General features: G+C 42.9%; 1 protein-coding gene and 1 pseudogene across 1 annotated transcript in view; one reads left to right on the top strand and one right to left on the bottom strand.

Annotated features, from left to right (window-relative positions):
• LOC124513085 (THAP domain-containing protein 2-like) overlaps positions 1 to 9,745 on the bottom strand; it is a 29,272-nt pseudogene extending 19,527 nt beyond the window's left edge.
• ASIC2 (acid sensing ion channel subunit 2) overlaps positions 1 to 19,321 on the top strand; it is a 1,013,190-nt gene that overhangs the window by 630,824 nt on the left and 363,045 nt on the right. The window lies entirely within an intron of this gene.

Here is a 19,321-nt window from a genome sequence, read left to right as displayed (position 1 = left end):
TGAAGGTAAGGCACAGGGAGGGGCTGGTGCTCACTCAGGGATCTTGAGTCCCGGGTGAGGGTGTCCCTCGAAACCAGTAGTTCTCAAACCCTGACCTGCAGAAGAATGTGTTACTGAGCTAACCTGGCTTATTAATTTTTTCTCAACCCAGGGAAGAAAATAAGCTAACAGATACGGTGTTCTCAATTAATATTTTCCTCCTCTCACTTATGGTTCCAAACTGTTAGTGCCTCTTATTTATTTAGACCAGGGTCTACTCGGAGAGGATATCCAATCAAGCACAAAATTATGTATCTGTTATTTCGAGTTTCCTGGTCCAGAATTCCATGGCTTCTGGATGCTGTGGCCCCTCATCACGTTTGCCTACAAAAGCATTGCAATTCTGATGGAGAGAGGAGACGAAAAGCAGCTGGTTATTGTTAAGCCTGTGTTGTCAGGCATTTAATTCACACGAATAATTACTTAAATAGAGTTTTCTACTCTACCATTTTTTCACGTATGACTTGAACTGGGAAGTTGATGTCTAACACACATTTTAAGATGAGCAAACTGAGAATCACATAGCAAGTACCAGAGCCATATTCAAACCTTGATCTGGCTTCTTTTCTTTACACTACACCAGAATATCCTGCCCTCCCGCCACCCATCACCTACAGCCACAACCCAGAGATGGACCCAGAGCTGCCTGTTGCCTCGTGTTCCCTCCACTGTATCACATTGCCATGACATTTGTCGGGGAATGAAAATCAGTCAAAACAGAAAATGAAAGCTACAAATGAAACAAAAGTTGGTTATTGAATTAAGCTGTTTTCTCTTTTTTAACATAATTCACTCAAGTCAATTTATGTGCATAGGCCCAGCAGGTGCCCTCTGAGTATTCAACTCTGTCCAGTATCTGAACAAAAAAAGGAAGCTCGTCAGAAGCGATTTATTGGGGCTGCCATTGCATGTGTCACCGTTCTTACAAAGGATGGGAGTCACAGTCATGAACAGGAAGGATTTGAAAGTGACATCATCATACTGACATCTGATGACATTAAGGACCTTCTGACAGCTGAGTTGCCAACTAACTGCTTCCTTGCCTTAGCCTGGCATTTGATCCAATACGTAAATTGACCTGGCTGTGGACTGTGTGGTTGCTATCAGGCCAAGTCAGTCCCAGCTTGGCTCCCAGAATTCCTTGGACTTTTCAGATCTGGTGTTATTGCATTAAATCCATTAGGAGTAAATCATTTATCCAACCTAATGTTCTTCATCTGCAAAGACCTGCAGTTCTAATTGTGTCTGTAATCAGACTGTTTCATTACTAACTTTATTGAATTAATTTTTTAATTAATGTGCCTAGGACCCAAGAGGACTTTTCCTTATTTCCTTATCACTTGAAAAAAAATATAAAGTTGAGAATTTTAGGATAATTTGGTATATACATGCCAAGAACAACACATCATGGCATATCACTAGGCTGGGGATGAGAAAAAAATAAAATGCTTGGAAGGAGTCTTAAATGATCCATGGCTATTATCCCAATAGATCAAGGATATTAATAATAACAACTATTGCCATTATTTGAGGACCTATTGGCTTCAGCACAGCTCTGAGAGATTTAGCATAAAATAACAGTTATTAGAACAGTCACTGGGTTCAAATCCCAGCTCAGCCACTTTTCGCTGAGTGACTTAGGACACTGAGTTACTAAACTTTCTCTAAGGTAGTTTCCTCACGAGACTCACAGTCCAGTGCCCAACACATATCAAGTGCTCAGTGAATGTCAGCTATCGTTATTATTATTATTTATTTCTCTCCCATCTTCTCAGGTTTTGTACACATTGTATGAGTGAGGAAACTAAAACTCAGAGAAATTAACTAACTAGATTACATGGCTAGGAAACAGCAGAGCCGGGAAGTCAGTTTGTCCAGATTTTGAACCCAGGTCCATCACTTTCTCTTGTCCCTTTTCTATCTGAGAGTGATTAAAGGCCAAAATATTAGTCTGCTATCACCTTAAACATGTCTGTTCATCATCTCGTGCAAATACAGTTTCACGAGCAGCCCTTTGACCTCCCAGAATGCTCTAAGCTTCCATTACACTTGTAAACTCTTTAGGGGTAGGAACATACCTTCCACATCTTTACAGATTCCAAAGTCTTCCCCATAGCAGGATTCAGAAAATAATTTAGCAAATGCTTGCATAGTCCTTACTCTGTGTTAGTCAGTGTTCTAAGTGCTACACAAATATTTATCCTTGTAATCTTCATAGCCACTCTCCGAGGGGGCTACTGGTATTATTTCCACCTAGGGATGAGGAAACTAAAGCGCAGAAAGTTTAAGAACTTGAAAAAGGACACACGGCTAATAAGAGATAAAGTCAAGATTCAAAGTCTACCTTGTGTTATGGTCTATGTTTGATAGAACAAAAGAAACAACAGTCAGAACCAGACCTTGCAGAAAATTCAATCTTATATAGGTAAGACTTGGCCCAGACATGATTATTTATAATTTATGCCTCATCTCCATTGCAAAAGGAATGTTAACAGACTGGCTTTAAAGAACTGAAAGTACGCACCAGACATAGCACCCTAAAGGTCCTATCTCACCGAGTCTCACCACACACCGAGTGGGCCAAGGCACAAGCTACTTTTACTTCTGGAATGCCCTTCCACCTGGAAGATTCACAGTCGCCCATCAAGCTTTACCTACCTGTATCAATTGTACCCACAAGATTTTAATTTATGGAGGTGACGGAGTAACGACGTGGAGAGGCTAATGCCACCGAAAGACAATTTTTTATTATATTTCCTGAGAGAAGGGAACACCAGTCTGGTCAGGAGACAGAGGGGGTGAGGAGAAAGCATGGCCTAGTGCCTTTATTGCATTTTCTTTTTTTTTTTTTTTTTAACGTTTATTTATTTTTGAGACAGAGAGAGACAGAGCATGAACGGGGGAGGGGCAGAGAGCGAGGGAGACACAGAACCCGAAGCAGGCTCCAGGCTCCAAGCTGTCATCACAGAGCCCGATGAGGGGCTCGAACTCATGGAGTGCGAGATCGTGACCTGAGCCGAAGTCGGCCGCTCAACCGACTGAGCCACCCAGGCGCCCCCCTTTATTGCATTTTCTATGGGAAAGGCAAGTCAGAACAGTAGGAGTAGCTGAGGACTGACTAGTTTGTGTAATGCTGGTAGGTCTGGACTCCAGGGGTGGTCTCTGATTGTCTAGACCTGGCTCTAGGATGATTTAGGGCAGAAGACTATTGATTGCCTCCTGGAATATAATAGCCAGAGAGAGGAAGGGGTTCAGAGTTTGGGTTCTGGATTGGTTAGTTTACATTGGAAAGGTGGAGCCCTAAGAATTGGCTGGCCCTGGGAGAGAGAGTCACTCCCCACTCAGTGAAGTCACAAATGCCAGAGCATCAAGAATACAGAAAACAAGGAAATACAATTAATACACTATCCTGGAAAGTTGTCCCCTATTTCTCTATTCCTACTGTTTCCTCCTTTCTCTACTGCCATAGTATATGGAGCAGGCCCCTCTTACGGAATTCTATTTGCACTTATTCCCATGACTCCTTCTGTATGTTATCCATCGTTTCAACCCCAGTGCCTAGAATGGTCCATGCTGTGTGCTTGGAGAGACACTTGACGATTGAATAAATGTGAGAGAAGGACCAAAAGTGGACCAGAGAGCAGAGAAAAAGTTAAATCAGAGATGACACTATATATTTCACTCTGCCCTAGCTGGCGTGGAGTGTCCTGGCAGTCTAGACAAGAAGGAGAAGTAAGTGGAGGAATAGAGGAAGAAGGAGAAGGAGAAGAAGGAGAAGGAGGAGAAGGAGAAGGAAAAAGAAAAGGAGAAGCAGCCACAATGGGCTCAGTGCTCCCACTGCTTATCAAATAAGTCATTCACCTTTTTGTCAGGTACTAAATTCTATGGGGTACTTGCTAAATTAGGTCTCATGGGAAGAACGTTGAGTAGTTTATACAATGGCCAGCAGTACCTGTATAGTCTTCATGTGGTCATTTTATTCACTGAACTTGGATAAAATAGAAAGAATAGTGTAACAACTGAAAAAAGCATTTCATGGGTATCTAGGCTACTGAAGTACAAGCATCCTGCTTTCTGGGAATCTAACAGGACATCCATAGCCCAGAGGATTGTATGGCTAGCACAATACATATGTTGTCTTCCTTAAATGTCACCCAATTCAATATGCATTTTACAGAAGCTGAAGAGCTGTCAGATCAAGACTGAGCTCTGAGACAAGGGTCTGGAGTGTGATTAATTGAAACTTGAGCCATCTGCTTCAGACGTTGCCCATGGGTCCTGGGGGTAGACAGCCATCAAGAGCCTAAACACAAACCAATGTGGAGACCCAGGATGTATGGTTGACCTCTGCTCTCGTCCTGAAAGTGTTGTCTGAGCCCTCACTCTGGGTCATCTTTCTTTCTTTCTTTCTTTCTTTCTTTCTTTCTTCCTTTCTACTTTTTAAAAAATATCTTTATTAAGATATAATTGACATGCCACAAAATGTGTTCATTTTAAATGTACAATTGAACAAATGTTAGTAAATTTACAGAGTTTAGTAATTTAGTAAATTTGCAACTACCACCGCAATCAAGTTCGAGAACATTTCTATCACCCCAGAAAGAAACCTCATGCCCATTTACAGTCACTCCTAGTTCCCATCTCTGGTTATAGGCAAACACTAAGCACCCTCATCTTTTCCTTTTATCATTTAAACCCTTCCCCACCCAAACGTGACAACCTCAGGCTCTTGAGGTCTTCTTTTTTTTTTTTTTTTAATTTTTTTTTTCAACGTTTATTTATTTTTGGGACAGAGAGAGACAGAGCATGAACGGGGGAGGGGCAGAGAGAGAGGGAGACACAGAATCGGAAACAGGCTCCAGGCTCTGAGCCATCAGCCCAGAGCCCGACGCGGGGCTCGAACTCCCGGACCGCGAGATCGTGACCTGGCTGAAGTCGGACGCTTAACCGACTGCGCCACCCAGGCGCCCCTCTTGAGGTCTTCTAAGCAAGAGCATCTCTTTGCTTTTTATGGAAGTCAGTGTAAAAGAATGAAACTTGTTTTCACTTAGCAGGGAGACTTGGCAAAATTGTAGCTTTGCACGAAGCTAGAAATACCAATAGCCAAAAATAATAAGCAACTCTCCGTAAGTTCTGGTTATCCAGAGAAAGCCGTCTTTCTGAGTGCCCAGCCACCGTCCCATTTTGGCGTTCACACAACTCGCTTCCTCTCTTTGAGGCTTGGCTTCTTCACCCTGTTGATTGCCAAGGTTCGCTCAAGCTCTAGGTTTACAAGAGCCTTTAATGGAAGTGGAAAGGGGACAGCAAATGATGATGGTTGTTTTCTCCCTCAACACTAACTCTTTCTTTTCAAAGGTCAGCAAATCCCACACCTGCCTGAGAGATCATTTTCACCTACTCAGGTGCTTGTAGCCAGTTCCACCAGATGAGGCTTTTCACAGAAGGATAAAATACCTTTAAACATATTTTAGTTTCTTTCCTTGTTTAAAATACTGTGGGCTTTTTTTCTGTGCAAGAGAGATAGGCAGCCTTAGTTTAACTAAAGCAGCATGTGGCAGCCACACATAAGTAGATTCCTGTTGAATGCAAAGATAAGATCAACCCAACCAGACAACTGATGGGGGGAGAAATGTGAGAGTGTGACCTTCTTAAATGGAAATGGAAATGTGGTCCCTTCTGATTGGAACAAAGAGTCCTAGAAAGTGGGAAACCGTGTGCCTGCCTTCTTTCTCTTCCAAATCTTCACCTTCTATATAGTGCATCTATTAATATGATGAGACAACTGTATTCTGTTAATACTAAGAATAGTAACCAGATAACTTTCTCATAGGCTGTACCTCAGTCTGCTCATGAACTCTGGGTGAGCCCTGCATAGTCATTGACAATGGGCTCTACAGTCAGGGCCCATGCTGGACTTTCTGAGCCTGTTAACCTACAGCAGGTAGAAGTGGCAGAACCAGGGGAAGATCTAAAGCTTGAAGTGAAAACACTTGGCCATAGAAAGTCATGGTCAAAAAGTATCTAAGGGTAAGGCAAGACCATAAAATGGAAGAAAGAATTAAGGCTAAAAATAAGTCTATGCATGAAGCCCACCATGCAGTGTGGTTGCCCAGAATTAACCCCCCTAACCCCAGCCTTCCATCAGCTTTCCCAGTGAACTTGGGGCTTAGAAGAAGGTTGGTCCAGAAGGAGTCACACATGGACCCCAAGAGGGAGGATTGCAAAGATCCCCAAAAACATTCCTGGACAACAGCTTTCTTGCTCTGGGAAATAGAGGGCTCTGGAGGAAATTAGAGTCAGGTAAGAGAATCAATTCTCTCAGAATCTTTTGGGTCAGGCATCATTTGAAAATATCTGAAGCTCCCAGAAAGGTCACTCTAAGGAAAGAGACCTCCCATAACTTAATTTCCTTTTGTTACATTGTGAGCTTTATTTTCTCCCACTCTTACCTCCCCTCTATCTCTTTCCCAGGCCTGCCAAGTCCTGTTTATTAAAAGTGTTGTGTCCAATTTACCCAGCTTTTAATTAAGCTGTCAAGTTGAAATGGGATTGTCTCCTGGGAAGCGAACAAAAATTTTATGGTCATTTAATTTTTGCTTAAGATTAAAAATCCTACTTCTGGCATGCTTAAAATTATTAATGAGATCCAGGAATTCTTGCCCATTTGTGTCCATTACAAGACATAAATCATTAAGCTCAATTAGGGGCAAGGGAAACGTGTGAAGCTACAGCTGGAGGTTGTGTTTAGTCACGTCTATTCAAAGCAGCCAAGTGATGAAGATATGACCATCAGGGGGGCAGGTGGAGAACAGAAGGACAGAAGGGGGAGATAGCAGATGGCCGAGTTGGGGATAAAGGAATGGACACAAAGGGAGGAATGGAAAGAGAGAACATTCGAATAGCCAAGGGGTCAAGGAATGAAGTTCCTATAGAAGACCAGGGTGAACAGAAGGAGGGAAAGGAATAGGGAGGTGAATTACAGGAGGTAAGGGACATATTTGTAGTTCTCACCAATAGTTGTGATTCTCCTCTTCTTCCAAACACAAGGGAAGATTATACATCCCTGGCCCCATGAAATTAGGCATGACTATGTGACTTCCTTTGGCCATTCAACTGAGAGCAGAAGTGATATGTGTGAGCATATCATAAGTGAAAGCACTTAAAAGCACTAATTCCCCTTGTTTCCTCCTCTGCTAGAGTGTTGAGATTGTGATGTCATTCACCTAATTTACTCTCTGTCAGTCTGGACTCCTGAGTGACTAGGACGGTCAGAACCCTCCAGTGACTTACTTTAAGTATACAATATGACTGAGAAATAAACCTGTATTTTTTTAGGCCACTAAGATAACAGAAGTGTTTGTTCCTTCATCATAATTCAACTATTGAGACTGACACAGGTGGGTTGAAAGCAGAGATACTGACCTGTAATAGGGAGAGGCTGTGGACAGGCCAGGTAGAACCAGAAAGCATTAAGAGTGAGGACACATGAGAGACAAAATCTGAGCAAAATCTGAATTCTCAGTCCCAGGACAATGTTTTGCATAGAATGGATATGTAGAATGGAATCAAATGGACATGAATCAAAGTTCTTTCTATATTTCTAATCATATGCTGTTTGCATGGTAGATCTTTCTCAGCTCTCAGTATAAAGGTTCCAGTTTCTCCCCAAAGAGAGACTTCTGGATAACAAATCTCCCCATTATCAGGCCCACCTTTGGAGGAAGTAGGGTTGGAGAGATCCACAATGCTCACAACCTCATCTGCACCAGCCAATATTCACCTTCTGTGCCTCTACCTTATATCCCTCCCCTCAAGACCTCTCCTATGTTCCTCTAAGCTTACTTCCCCTTGCTTGGTCTTCCCAAGACCAAATTGGTCCCAAGATTGTCCACATACTTGAAACTTTAGGTCCTGACAGACCGCTGGGGCAGTGTTATTTCCCTGCAATGAAACTTCAACCAGACCGTATAGATAGAGCAAGGAACATAATGATTGGCACACATTGACAACTGTTAGCTCCCACCTTCCCTCTGGAAGATGCTTCTCAGGAACTTTCCAGATATCCTAATCTAGCAATCCCTTGTCAAGATGGCTTTGCAGCTCAAGGAGAAAAGAGAGAGAAGTTGATGGGAAGGTTCAGCTTCAACCCAGACCAGGCTCCTTATGATCAACAGAGAAATTAATAATGTATGGTCCAGAATGGACTTCTGACCCAGACACAAGTAGACAGATCTCTAAAGTAGCTCAGGTCTGCATATTTTGTCCCATGCTCACACAAAATTTTGGGGAGGTAAACTAGTGAGGTAGATAGGGTCCCAGGCTTACCTGAAAAAGGCTCATTTTTCTATTTCCCAAAGACACAAGTTATCAAGTGTAGGATGGGGCAGAGTGATGGCCACACTGAACAGAGGTCACTTTTTGGCACTGCCTACTGCTATCATGGACACACACACACACAAACACACACACACACACAAACACACACACAAACACACAAACACACACACAAACACACACACACACACACACCCCTCAGGAAAGCCCAATCATGGGCTTTCTACCCATGCCTATCTCTCCAATAGAAATTCCTGAAAGCTGGGGAAGGGACACATATCATGGGATGTAGCAAAAATGTAATCACACTGAGGACAGAAGCTGCTTCTCAGTCACCTTGGGGCTCCAGCACTATCCCTGCACATGATGGCCAGCATGAACTGGAGAAACAGGTCAGACCATGATCTAGATGGGATTTTTAAAATCTAACTCCACCTAAGGATGTAGAGTGGGTTTTCTGGGTCAGAAGAGAGTGTAGACAAAAGGGGTAGAGTGGGATTGGGGTTGTAATCACTCAGGAGCACAAGGTCAAGCCTTTCACCTTATTGCCTCCCTCCTCACACTCCAGTGTGTCTCTGCTTGACCTCAAGTGTGGGGGTCTCAGATGCGTGATTTCCTGAAGACTGTGCAAACAGGCTGCCAGAGATGCTTGAAGAGGACAGATTCCTAGTAGTGCCAGATTAGACAGAGTGGGTTTTATTATACAGATCCCAACACCAGTAGATAGAGAAGGGGCTCATGAAGGACAAGACCTTGGACCCAGAAAGTCATCAGGAACCATGGTGCCCATGACCCCACCTTATCTTCCCTGGACCCACTTGATCTCTCATCTCTGCCCATCCCTGTGTATCTGTTTTCTACTTTCTCCCTCAAGCCTTGCAATCACTGCTTCCCTGGGTAAACAGTGGAAGGTGGCCACCATAAAATGGCACCATCACTCTTTGAACCTGCATCACCGGCAAGTGAGGCATCTGCAGTGAAGTGTTCAAGTCTTTGACTCCCAAATCCCCAGGGGAGAGGAATGTAGAGCCCTAAATTCTGGCACATAGGAGGAGATCAGTAAATGGTGACTTAATATGGATGACAGTAAGACTTGAGTTGCAGTCTTTGTTCTGCCTCTGATGGCTGTGCAGTCCTGGACAAGTCACTTCATTACTGAAATCTCTGAAAATGGTGGCAATAGTGTTGGTCTCTGCTACCTCTCAGGGATGTTGTGAGCATCAGAGTTAAAAGGATACAAAAGTGTTCCATAAACTCTAAAGTTCCATGGATGTGAAGGAGTTTATGCCCTCTTTATTATGATCATCACCATGGTCATCATCACCACCATCATCATCATTATCACTGCCACCACGATGACCACCACTACCATCATCACCACTATCATAAACATCACCACCACCATCATCACCACCACCACCATCATCACTATGACTACCACCACCATCAATAAGGCCAATGCCATCTTGGTTTCCACAGGCTTCCAGAAGTCATGAGCCTGAAACTTTATTTGTAAGCTAGGCTCCCTCTTTTCACTCAGAGTGGCTTTCAAATCTTGGATTGCATTAACCTGGACTACTTCTAATTTATTCAATTATACACTCAACAAATATTCATTGAGAACCTGCTATATTCCAGGCTCTGTTCCAGATGTTGGAGATGTATCAGTGAATAAGATAGACAACTATTCCTAATCTCATGGATTTTACATTCTATTGTGGGAGGGGGACAGAAATAATGAATACGAGGCATGATATATAAGTAAATTACATGATATGTTAGAAGGTGGTCAAGCCATGGAAGAACAAAAACATAAAGTAATATCAGGTGCCCAAGGAGAGAGAGCAGACAGAGGTGTCTCCCTGTGCCTTCTCTACAGTCTATACTGTCCCCCACCATTGTGGAAAACTTCCTAGCCTAAGATTTCTTTTTTCACTGTGATCTTCATTGAGAAGGTCATTATTTAGCAAATATAAATCACTGTGACCAAAAAAAAAAAAATCCGATTAAAAAGAGATCTAAAAATAAGGTACAATGAATTAGTAAATTATTCACAATAAAGCTGGGATCTCAATCAATATGAAGAGTACAGTGAAAAAGTTATAGAGCCAGAGAAATGCCCTAACGGGGCTCCTCTAGCAAGACCTTGAGCTGTGCCTGGAGCTTTCTCACTCACCAACCAGATACCAACAGGGCAATGGGAGGATCATTGCCTTTTTACCTCAGGGGCCCAAAGGCCTTCCCCTGGCTTTGGCCTATCCCAGACCCCAGGGCCATCTCCAGTCAAAACAGAAAGTAAGTCCAATGTGTTCTTGTAGCCCCATATCCCTCACCTCACTTTCCTCTGGTTGTCTTTCCTCTAGTTTCTTTGCCCTCCCTCCAACCTTGTTATCTCTTATCTTTAGTCTGTCTCCTATTTCCACCTACACTTGCACTCCACTAACATTTATTGAGCACCTACTATGTACCAGCCCCCGTTTTAGCCACAGGGAATACACAGCTGAGTGACACAGGGCCTGTACAGAAGGAGCTCACATCCTAAGATGGACAAGTAAATAGACCCTCACAAATAGCCAAGATTAGTGCTTTGACAGGGACCATGCAAAATGTGAGGTGAGAAATATGAGAGGAGAAGGTATATCCCAGAGAAATTTGGTAACAAATGCAGTCCCTGACCCAGCCCTCTCTGGAAGTGGGTGCATCCTCTAAACAGCCCTGTGTTTGTATCTGTCATCATCTTTTCCACTCTACATTGTAATTGTGTATTTTCTCATCCACCCCCCAGACAGTGAGCAGTCTAGGCAGGACCTGTGCTGCCTTAATAGTCCTTGTAGCCCAAGCCCATAGCACAGAGTGATGACTCAGAATGTTATAAGTTCCTGTGCTCAATGACATTTGTGCTGAGCTTTGAAAGATGAGTCAGAGTTCAACAGGTGGGGGAGGGAAGAAAGAATACATTCATTCATACTAAGCTCCAGGATTTACAGTGCCTTCGTCCCCACTCCCAGCTATGGGGATGAGAGCCACAAATTAACAGAAGGAAGAAACCACTAATGGTGGACTGGAGCAGGCAGTGGGGGAGGGGAGGTGAATTTCCCAATAATGGCCCCCTCATTGAAGTTGCCACTGATATGTTTTCAGTGTGTGTGAAAGATTGCTGGAAAGATGCCTAATTGTGTCCCCATGATGAGAAATGCTACCAGTCCTCCATCTTACCCTCGATATGTGATCCAGGGACAGCCCTAAACCCACAAATGTCTGTAAATTATTTGGGGAAGTTTCTGTCAGTGAAACAATGAGGTAAAGCACAGAAAGTGTGAGCTTAGTAGTCACAAAGACCTGGATCCAATCCCAACACCACCACTTCCCAGCTATGGGTCCCTGGGAAAGTCACTTAATCTTTTTGAGCCTCAGTTTCCCACACCTATAAAACAACGAAAATAATCATAATACCTAGTTTACGGACTTTTATAAAGCTTGAATGAGACAGCATGCATATATGTGCCTAGTACATTTCAGGTGCTCAAGAAATGTGAAATGTCACCCCTGGTTCCTGTTGTATCACTTTGAGTTTCAGAGCCATAACTGTTAAAATATTTCATTTTCTATTCAGCAGAAATGAGAGGGGTTTGGGGGTGCAACAATGAAAGCTTTGACTCAGTATCCTGAGTTCTTCTAACCCTATGGGTCAGTTACTTGCTGTACAGCCTTGGGCAAGGCATTTCCCCACTCTGGGGATTCTATCTTCATTTGTAAAATGAGAGATGCCACTTACATTCCTTCCCATTTCAAGTTCTAACTTTCTCTAGTTGTGAAGGGATCCACATAGGTAGGGAAATTACATAATATGTTAGAATTCCAGTTGAATTCTAATGTTCTCCTCCAGTTGAGGACAAAGTGAAAACAAAAGCTTGAAAGTAATTCAAAAGTCCTACAGATTGCATTCCCAACCTCTCTGCCCTTTGTTATGAACACTTACCATGAGCCAGGCCTCACATGGTCATTTGCTTATTTAATCATCATCACAACCTAATGTTCCCATTTTCTAACTTCTGAAACTGCACTTTGAGGTGAAGAGGTTAAACACATTGGTCAAGATTTCACAGCTACTAAGTGTTAAAATCTGGGGTTTTTCTCCATATTACCAGACCCCTGATGGGAAATGCCTACACATTATTACCTTCACTCACATCGACATTCATCTAGCCTGTCCAGCTCCAGACCCTACTTCCCCTGGTCTTCCTCTTCATAAGTTAAAATCAGAGGTAGAACTCCCAACATATGCCCAAAGAGGCAGCTAACAGATTGGGACAATTAGAGTGAATGACAAGAGAGTGGAGGTCTAGCTAGGCATTTGTGCATAATAGACCTTCAATATATCTTTACTTAATGAATAAGTGAGTGAATGGGAGATGGATGGATGGATGGATGGATGGATAGATAGATGAGAAGATAGGTGGGTGGATGGATGGGAGTACTATGAAAGTAAGAATTCAGACTTTTATCCTTTTGTATATCTGCTTCAAAAAAAAAAACATAACTCACCTATACAAGCATGAAAGGAAAACTTAAGATATTGCTCTAAGCCTCTAGCATGTTTCCAGGCAGGACTGGCTCTAAGGTGAGGCATGGGAGGTGCCTAAGATACAAAATATGAGGAGACACTCTCCTCCATAAATTTTGCCCCCCTAGATACATTCCTTACCTCACCCTAGTCCCGGTCCTGTCTTCAAGATTATTTCCCTTCAGGTCTATTCTACTCCCTAACTTCTCCCCTCCTTTCCTGGTTTGCATTATTCTGACCTTCACCTCTGTCTCTCTAGCATAGTGTTTGTCAGCCCTGGCTGCACCATAGAATCATCTGAGAGGCTTTTAAAAAAAATACACTTTTGGGAGCCCAGGCAAACTAACTGAAGCAGAAACTCCAGTGGTAGGGACCAGGTATCCAGGCATCAGCATTTGTTGAAAGCCACCAGCTCCACCCTGCAGCCAGAGCTGAGAGCCACTGCTCTACCCTCCTGATGGGCGACCCAATTTTGGGCTGCTTTTTGCATCATTGTTCTCACCTGTGCTACTCTCTGTAACAGATGCTATGGAGCAGGTTTCCCTCTGTTCCTACCGAGCTCTTCCAAGGATGATTAGTGAAACATCTCTTCCATTTTTACTCACAGTCCTTCACTCTGGGATGAAGACAAGTCCACAGAGACCAGACTCAAGAGTAATAATATAAAACATAATACCATTTATTAAAGGCTTATAGTCTGCCAGAGGCTTGCTAAACTCTTAACAGGTATTTTACTTATCATCACATTAACCCTATGAAATAGGTTCCATTTTGGAAATGAGGAAAGACAGACACAGAAAGGTAAAGGAACTTACCCAAGATTACACAGCGAAAAAATGGGAAAGTTGGAATTCAAATGCAAGAGCAAGATCCCCAGACCCTTCACTGCTGTGTGCTTTGTCTATGTCACCAAGGTATTATCTCAGTCAAGCCTGATCACATGGAGTCTTAGAGACCATGGGTGTATTCTTTGTCTTGGTACAGAGTGGCAAGTTGAGCCTACTTTATGGACATTCCAGGTGGGCCTGGCTACCTCTGAGTCCTAAACTGGCCTGCTTAGGTCACCCGTTGGAACCCTTTTTCAGCACATACATTCTCTCATTTTATTCTCTCCACAATCCCAAGAGACAGGTATTGCGATCTCCCATTTTTTTTAGTTTAACTTACCCAAGGCCACAAACTAGTCAGTAGTTGAAATTCTGAGTCATATCTCTCAGATAGGAAAGTTCAAGCTTTTCCCTCTACAGCAAATTAGAAAAGTTGCTATGGGTCAACGGTCAGAGAAGGCTCTTGGAGGAGGTGAGAATTAAGCTGGGATGTGCAGACACAGTAGAGTTTGAATATGTGGAGGGAAGAAGGGAGGGCTTTCTAAGCAGGAGGAACAATGAGCAATGGCATGGAAGTGGGACTCAGTGGAACATTAAAGATGTGGTGAACAGCATGCTTTGGCTTGCACAGGTAATTTATATAATGCTGCAGTGGGATTGGAGCATGCACTGAGGCATATTGGGAAGGTTATTGAAAGCCACATGAAGGAGCTTGGGCTTTATTATGTAGGCATCAGGGAGTCACTGAGTAGGCAAGCAATGGGTACAAAGCAGTGTTAATAGAGTAGAAATCATCAGGATGAACTGGACAGGGGAGCAAGGAGTGAACCAGGAGTTGAGTTTAGAGGTGATCACAATAGGCCACATAAGAGATCAGGAGACACGAACTTGGGATGGTGGCTGGGAAAATGGAAAATGAGGAAGCGATATGAGAAATCTAACAAAGAGAATTCTTCAGGGTTCATCTACTGATTAGCTGTGGGGAATAAAGTAATGAGATACATTGAAGATAACTCATTAACCATCGAGTGTCTGCTGTAGGAACAAGAGCTGCAAAGGTAGCATTCACAGTCCCTGATCCTATAAAGTTTCTCATGCAGAAGGAGATACCCATAGGTTAAAAAAAAAAAAGTCATTATAGCTCAGGTGATAGTTACTATTGTAGAGGCATCCAAAGGCACAACTTTAGATTGGGGTGCCTTGGCTCCTGTATCAAAGATGCAGCCAATGAGGACAACTTCAAGCTCGCTGTGGCTCAGCCCTGTGACGTCAAGGAAGAAGTGATGACCTCAGCAGTGGGCTGACTTGGAGGAGATGGATTGATCATACTGATGATTAGGGGAAGGGCCTTCCAAGAAGAGAGAACAGCGCGTACAAAGGCATAGAGGTGTTCTGTGGTGTGACATGTTTTAAACTCTTAGATTTTGATGCTGAATAAATTGGAAAAGAGCAGAACAGAAATGGGGAAGTCCAGAGGGAACAGTTTTAAGGAAAAAATCATGAGTGTAGTAGTTTAAACCTCAGATTTTGGAATCAAAAGGACATAGATCTCTTTCTAGTCATGGAATATCAGATTAGTCACTCTCCCTCTCTGCGCCTAGTTTTCTCATCTCTGAAATGTGAACTGTATTACTTACAGCACAGTGTTCTTGAGAGAATTAATAAGAAATATAAATAGAGCACCTAGCATAAGAACTGGCACATATATTAGCTCACTAAATTATAGTTGTGGTTGTTCTTATCATCATTGAATTTAAATGGCAATCACATGTCAATGAGAATGCTCATCGGGCAGTTAGATATGGGGGAACTAGTCAACTCAAGGTCAAAGCATTAAAGATATGGTGAATAGCATGCTTTAGCTTGCACAGGTAATTTATATAATGCTGCAGATAGATTGGAGGGAATATGATCCTCCAAGCCCCAAGAATCATTTCATTAAAGAGTCTGGAAAGCAGGAAAAGGGCAGAGACAAAGAACTGAGTATCTGGGTTATTGTAAATGTTTTGCTCAGTTCCGAGGGAGGACTAAGAGCTGGCCACTGAGAGAGAAGGTGGGACCAAATCTCTGTGGCTTCATGCAAACCAAAGGAGGTGACAATTCAGGTAGGTCAGGATGAAATACATAACCAAGAAGTTTCTAGATAAAATTTGGGAGAATAATTTCTATGCAATGACTAGTCCTGATAAAGTTGTAGGAGATCAGAATCAGAGTAGGCAGAAGAGAGTAGATGGAGGAAACCAATTTGAGAAAAGCAGGTGACCTGAGTTCTAGGACCCACTCTGCAAATGACAGCATTCTTTTGGGAAGGTCAGACACTCCTTCTATTCCTTTTTCCTCATCTATAAAATGAAGATGGTAGACAAGATTACCTCTAAATTCCTTTCCAGCTCTCAGATTCTAAGCAGCAGATCAGGATGTGGGTCACTATGGAGAGAAATTGGGAAAATGTGCTAGAGATGTTGCTGTAGAGAGATGTGTAGAGACATCTCAGATGTCTCAGCAACATCTCTAGAACATTTCCTCCTTCCTTCTCTACCTTGCCACTGCTACTTTTTTGGAGGAAGTAACATGTGGTAGGCAACCTCTAAGTCAGTCCCAAATGATGTCTGCCTCCTGTAATCATGCCCCTGTGTAATCCCTTTCTCTTGAGTGTTACGGACTGGCCTCCTAGTTACTTGCTTCTAATGAATAAAAATATGGTATAAGTTATAGATGTCACTTCAGAGATTACAAAGAGACTCAAAGGGTCTGTGAGTTACAGATAGACTATGGCTTTCACTTTGCATGGTCTTACATGCTTTCTCACTCACTCTGAGGAAAGCCAGCTACCATGTGCCCTGTGCAGATGTCTTTGTGGCAAATAACTGAGGGAGGCCCCTTGTCAATATTGAGTGAGGAATTTAACAGTCTTGAGAAACTGAGTCCTGCTAACAACCACAGAAGTCCCCCTCAATTTAGCTTTCAGATGAGACCACAGCCCTGTCTGATAATTTGCAGTTTGCCAGAGACCTTGAGGCAGAAACCCAACTAAAGTGGTCTTAGATTCCTGGATTCCACAGTAACCATGAGATAATAAATATTTGAGTTCTCAAGCCACTGAATTTTAGGGGTGATTTGTACACAACAATACATAATTACAAACTATGTGACTACAAACAGAACAACAGAGCGATGTTTTTAAAGAAAAGGAGGAGTTAACTAGAGAAAGAAAAGAGACATATGAAGAGAGCATTTGAGGAAGAAGCAATAGCATGAATGAATCTCAGGCTTTGGTCATGATTCTCAAGCTCCCACACAAAGCCCAACACAGAGTTGTTTCTTCATATTCACGTGATGAAGTTTATTGTGGTTAACTCACATTGTCACTTCCCCACAATCCTTCAAAAATGTTACTGTGTTCAACTGTCATTTCCCCAAACTCATCATATAATTCCTGTTTATAAATAGTTTGCCATGTCTTGTAGGGTTTTCGGAACGTATGTCAGTAGGGGCACGTAGGTGGCTCAGTCAGTTAAGTGTCCAACTTTGGCTCACGTCATGATCTCACAGTTTATGGGTTCGAGCCCTGCGTTGGGCTCTGTGCTGACAGCCCAGAGCCTGGAGCCTGCTTTGGATTCTGTGTCTCCCTCTCCCTCTGGCTCTACCCACTTTCTCTCTCTCTCTCTCAAAAATAAATAAAATGTAAAAAAAAAAAAGGAATGTATGTCAGGGCTACTGATTTGCATGCATGAAGACATATGAGAATCTTTTTGTCAGAGGCTATTATGATATGTACTTTCTAAACTTCTTCATTGATATTGTTCTACAGACAGATTTAACTAAGGGCTAGGTGTCTTAGTCCTTGAAGAGCTCTCATTAATTTCTTACCTAGCTTCATTTATAAAAACTAGCCTCGTGTTGCCTTTGTACTGCTGATATATTTGCTGAAACTCTGCCCAGAAATTCTTCACATATGATGGGATTTCCACTTGAGCCTAGAATGTACTAGCAGAACTAGGGTGAACTCCCTCTAGTATATATTAGTAAATCTCACCATATCCATTGTCTTCTTTGTCTGATGTTTACCTGCAGACTCTTCCATCTCCTTTGCAGTTAAGTTGGGACCCAGGTAACTAGTTCTAGACAGTGAGCTGTAAACAGGAGAGATTTGTTGTTCCATCTGTTTGAGGTTAGATAAGAGTGGGAGTGGATTCTTCTCGACCTCTATTCCCCTGCTGCAATGCCCATTGAATAGATGAGTTGAGATGGGTGTATTGTAAGAAGGAAGCAGCCGAGATTGCTGAGTGACCACATGGAGAAAAAACCACCCTCACCTGGACTTTGAATTGGCAAGAAATAAACATTTTCCATGTTAAGTCATTGAAATTTGAGTTTATCTATTGCCACAACAGAGCCTTGCTTATACTGAGGGACCGCTGAGCTCACTGAGGTAGCCTTTTCCATATGGTGAACTAGCCAAAAGCCATAAATGGCAGCTCTAGCTAAAAATTCCTGGAAATGTGGTCTAAGCCATCACTGTTGAATGAGTGATCATTGCTGATGAAGGTCTACATCTTTAATAAAGGTGAAAATACCATCAGATGAATAATAACACATGGCAATTGGGGGCAGGGTAGTAAATAGTTATCTTCAAGAATGGCTGGAACTAGTCACCCCAATACCAAGAAGACTCTCTGTCCACCTTCATTCTCTGCTTCTCTCTGGTATGGGCATCATTCATCCAGACTGACATTTCTGAAAAGCTAAAACATGCTGCTGGAAGCCTGGGGCCCATTCTCTGTGTTAATGAGTGGCTGAGAATAGCAGATATTTATTCTTTTACAGTCCTGGAGGCCAGAAGTGTCACTAAGCTGAAATCAAGATGTTGGCAGGGCCATGCTCCTCCAAGAGGCTCTAGGGGAGAATCTGTTTCTTGATTCTTCTGGCTTCTGGTGGCTACCATCATTCCTTGGCTCATGGTCCCATTCCTCCAATCTCTGCCTCAGTGATCGCATTGTCTTCTCTTCTTCTGTCTCTAATCAAACCTTCATCTGCCTTCCTCTTACAAAGATACTTGAGACTGTATTTAGGGCCCACCTGGGTAGTCCAGGATACTATCTCCCTCAAGATCCTTAAATTAATCACATCTGCAGAGTCTTTGCCACATAAAGTGATACATACACTTTCTGATACATTTGGGATGGAGCATCGTTCTACCTACTATACCTGGCTATGAGGAAAATGTCTGTCTACTGCCAGAACAATGAGGAAGAGGTTGTACAATGATAAAAATGATAAGGTTCTATGAAAGGAGCTGTGATACACTCCAGTTAGTGTTTGACTGCTTAGCATAGTGCCTGTTACATGCTAGCCACTTAGAGGTCTTTATGGAAATGCCAAAGTGAAGGCCCTAATGGGAGTAGCCCAATGTGTTGGGCAGCCACCATGATCCAGGAGGGCCTGACTTGGGAAGGTTTCCAGACAGCTGAAGGCTGCTACCGAACTGTGTGGGAGCGCCTGGGCCTAGCCTTCCAGACCCCTGAAGCATACTGCCAGCAGGGGGTATTCTGTTCAC

The sequence above is a fragment of the Lynx rufus genome, unplaced genomic scaffold, assembly GCF_022079265.1.
Source record: "Lynx rufus isolate CCGP_SWC_20201006 ecotype Redwood Valley unplaced genomic scaffold, mLynRuf1.p SCAF_18, whole genome shotgun sequence".
In the NCBI taxonomy this organism is placed as follows: domain Eukaryota; kingdom Metazoa; phylum Chordata; class Mammalia; order Carnivora; family Felidae; genus Lynx; species Lynx rufus.
The sequence above is the reverse complement of the archived record's forward strand: the minus strand, read 5'-3'. Positions and strand labels throughout refer to the sequence as shown.